The following is a 4,292-nucleotide window of genomic DNA, read 5'->3' as shown; positions in this document are numbered from 1 at the left end:
ACCGCAATAGCAAAAGCCAATCCGTTTATACGCACTGCAGCTGATGATGCACTGCAGCTGATAAAATCCTATAAAAGGCAGGGAAACTAACAAGCCAGGGTCACCTTCACCTCCCTGTGGAGAGGCTTTATGAAGGTAAACCCCAACGCATTGGAAAAATAAACCTTTTGCTATTGCATTGAACTCGAGTCCTGTTGATTTTTTAGGGGTCTCTCACCAGTATAGGGTCCATTTTAGGGGCCTTACATTGGGGGCTCATACGGGTTCAGAGACCCCCAGATCATCAGGAAAAGACCCTCGAGTCAGAGGAAAACGGCCGAATTTAATACGAGCTCAACTTTTCTGTCGAACGGTTGAATGAGTGATTGCTTGACTGTGTTTTGTGTTATTCTTTCGCTTTGTTGTCTTGGGGCGTTCAGAGAATGCAAGGGCAGCTAGAGTGAAGTAGACAGACGTGCCGTGATGCTGCCAGCCGCAGGAGTCCTGGAGGATGCTTCAGGACTCTCCGGAGGGAGTTATAAGGACCCTCCTGTTACCGGAATCCCCTGCAAGGGAACGGGAGCAGAAAATACCAAGCCAGTATTTGGTTCAGGTTTGAAAGCACCAAGTGGTGGCACTGTGTGATTTGTGTGTGTGTGGTATCAGACTGGGACTGACGGTTTACACTGATATGGGACAAGTACCATCAAAACCCCTAGACCTTGTTATGTTTCATTTTAAAGAGGTAAAAGAGAGAGCTATGAATCTATCAGTTGAGATAATAAAAAGATAAAATGTACACTTTCTGTTCTTCAGAGTGGTCCACCTTCAACGTAGGGTGGCCGCCAGAAGGTACTTTCCATCTGCCTACCATCTCTGTGGTGGAAGAAGTAGTTTTTGAGAAAGGTTCACTTGGTCATTTGGACCAAGTTGCTTATATCGTAACTGGGAAGATTTTTTGACCCACAGTGGGTCAAATCTTTTCTCCCTCCACCTAACCTTTCTCCACAGGTGATGGCAGTACGTGAGATTAAATCTAAGAAAGAAAAATCTGTCCTCCAGAGTCAGAGCAACGATTTACATCTTCTAGATTTCCCCCCTCCATACCCACCTACTACGCCCCAGTCTGCTCCTCCTCCAGCGCCATTGCCTCCCCCTTTTCCCTTACCGCAGGCTGCGGCGCCTCTCTATCCTCCTTTACAGGAGCACTCCCAAGAGCCACGACCGGATAAGCCTCACCTCCAGGGACCAGCCTCGGGCACAAGGAGCTGGAAGGTTGCCTCCCCAGACACAACTACAGCCCTACCCTTGCGAGCTTACAGTCCAGTCGATGCAGATGGGAATCAAGCTATGCAGTACTGGCCCTTTGCTTCTACTGATCTTTACAATTGGAAGATCCAGAATCCTCCCTTTTCTGAAAATACCAAAGGACTGATTAATCACCTTGAAACTGTGCTTTTTTACCCACCAGCCTACATGGGCTAATATCCAACAGCTCTTACAGGTCCTTTTCACCACTGAAGAATGAGACCGTATTATTCTAGAAGCCAGGAAACACATACCCTCAGAAACCGGAATCTCATCTCAGAACCCAGCCATGATCGATGCAGGGTTTCTGCTAGTTCGACCCGGCTGGGATTATAATACGGCCGAAGGTAAGGAGCACCTGAAAATCTATCGCCAGGCTCTGTTGGCAGCTCTCAAAGCAGCGGCCAGAAGGCCCACAAATTTGACTAAAGTCTATGATGTCAGACAGGGACTAGACGAGTCTCCAGCATCCTTTTTAGAGAGACTCATGGAAGCCTTTGGTAGTTCACCCCCTATGATCATACTCAGCAGGACCACAAAGCAATGGTGGCCATGGCCTTTATTAATCAAGCCAGTAAAGACATTAGGAGGAAGTTACTAAAGTTAGAAGGATTACAAGATAAGTCGCTGAGGGAATTAGTGCAAGTGGCAGAGAGAGTATATAATAATAGAGAGACAGAAGAGCAGAAGGAGATAAAGAAAGAAAAAAGATAGAACAAGAATTTAGAAAGAACTTTGACGGCAGCCATAAGGGGAAGGAGAATATTAAAGGAAAGGAAGGAAAGAGGGGGTTTGAACAAAAACCAAGCAACCCCCTCTAGATAGAGACCAGTGTGCGTATTGCAAAGTAAAAGGGCATTGGGCTAGGGAGTGTCCCCAAAGAAAGGACAAAGAGTATCGGAGAAAACAGAATAAGCCACCGGGAGTGAAAGTCCTCTCCTTGGAGGGCGAAGAAGACAATGATTAGTGGGGATGGGGTTCAGAACCCCTCCCCGAACCCAGGGTAACTTTGAAAGTGGAGGGGAAGCCCACCCAGTTTTCAGTTGATACTGGAGCGCAACATTCAGTACTTTTAACATCAGATGGACCGGTAGCTAATAAAAAGTCGTGGGTCCAAGGAGCCCCTGGAATTAAGCAATATTAATGGACTACCAGAAGAATAATGGATCTAGGTGTGGGCCGAGTGTCCCACTCATTTATGGTAATACCAGACTGTCCTTATCCCTTATTGGGAAGAGACTTGTTAACTAAAATGGGAGCACAAATACATTTTGGGCAACATGGGCCCCAATTGCTCGGGCCAAAAGGAGACACCATCCAGGTTCTAACTCTCCAGTTAGAAGATGAGTACAAACTGTATGAACAACACCCTACTCCCGAGACAGGGATGGAGTGTTGGCTAAAAGAATACCCAGAATCATGGGCCAAAACAGCTGGCCTGGGCCTGGCAAATAGACAGCCTCCTTTATACGTAGAACTTAAATCCAATGCGGACCTAGTAGCAGTAAAACAGTATCCCATGCCAAAACAAGCCCGTGAAGGCATCAGGCCCCATATTAACAGATTATTACAATTAGGAATAATGAAGAGATGTCAATCAGCTTGGAACATGCCTCTGCTCCCCATCAACAAACCAGGTACAGGAGACTACCGGCCAGTGCAAGATTTGAGAGAAGTAAATAAAAGGGTGCTTGATGTTTATCCTACTATACCAAACCCTTACACTCTGTTGAGCTCTCTCCCACCCTCCATGACTTGGTACACGGTTTTAGATTTGAAGGATGCTTTTTTCAGTCTACCTTTGGCTCCCAAGAGTCAAGCTTATTTTGCTTTTGAATGGACAGACCCAAAAAATGGGTTGAATGGGCACTGACCTGGACCCGATTACCACAAGGGTTTAAAAATTCACCCACAATTTTTGATGAAGCACTACATCAGGACCTACTACAAGCCCTAATGCTTCCCCAAAAAGTGTGTATAATTCACTGCCCTGGACATCAGAAAGGATCAGACCCTGTAGCTCGAGGAAATTGACTGGCTGATGAAACAGCTAAAAGAGTAGCCCGTAAAAACATTGATACAGTTCTCCTGTTCTCCCATCCAGAAAAAGGGGAACTTAAGGAGGACCAGCCACCAAAGTACTCAGATACCGAACTTTTAAAAATAAAGAAATGCCCTACCAACTATTTAGACAAAGATGGGTGGTGGAGGATGGCAGAGGGACAGATGATTTTACCAGAGATAGAAGCATCGACCCTTCTCCACCAGATGCACCAGTATACACACTTAGGGAATAAGAAATTAGAACAAGCAATCAGCACCTCTGGAGTTAGAATACCTGGGATAAGGAGACTAGCACAGAATGTAGTAGAACAGTGTGAAATATGCAAAAGAATAAATGCCTACCCATCGGCTGTTCCTCTGGGAAAAAGGCCTAGAGGCAATCGGCCAGGGGTTTTTTGGGAAATAGATTTCACTGAAATTAAGCCAGGAAAATATGGTTATAAATATCTGTTAGTCTTTGTAGACACTTTTTCAGGATGGGTAGAAATCTACCCTACTAAGAAAGAAACCGCTACAATAGTGGACAAGAAATTACTAGAAGAAATACTGCCCTGCTTTGGTATGCGTAAAGTCATAGGGTCAGATAATGGCCCTGCCTTCTTATCAAAGGTGAGTCAAGGGGTAAGTAAATTTTTGGGGACCGATTGGAAGCTGCATTGTGCATACTGTCCTCAAAGCTCAGGACAGGTAGAAAGGATGAATCGGACTCATCCTTTAGATTAGAGACTGGCACAGATTGGGTGGTGCTTCTTCCCCTGGCTTTATTTCAGGCCAGGAATACCCCGTATCAGTTTAAACTGACTCCTTTTGAAATTTTGTATGGGACCCCGACCCCGTTAACCCCAGCGTGAAAACCGCCTACAGTGACTTATCAAGCTGACAGAGATTTGATGGCCAGACTACAGGCCATCAACATCACTCACAAAGAACTTTGGCCTAAA

The 4,292-nt window shown here is 45.6% G+C and overlaps 1 pseudogene; it reads left to right on the top strand.

Moving 5' to 3' along the window:
- Positions 1-993: 993 nt before the first annotated feature.
- Positions 994-4,074, top strand: LOC102839361 (annotated as a pseudogene).
- The last annotated feature ends 218 nt before the right edge of the window (positions 4,075-4,292 follow it).

This window comes from Chrysochloris asiatica, unplaced genomic scaffold (assembly GCF_000296735.1).
Source record: "Chrysochloris asiatica unplaced genomic scaffold, ChrAsi1.0 scaffold00126, whole genome shotgun sequence".
NCBI classification, from domain to species: Eukaryota; Metazoa; Chordata; class Mammalia; order Afrosoricida; family Chrysochloridae; genus Chrysochloris; species Chrysochloris asiatica.
The sequence above is the reverse complement of the archived record's forward strand: the minus strand, read 5'-3'. Positions and strand labels throughout refer to the sequence as shown.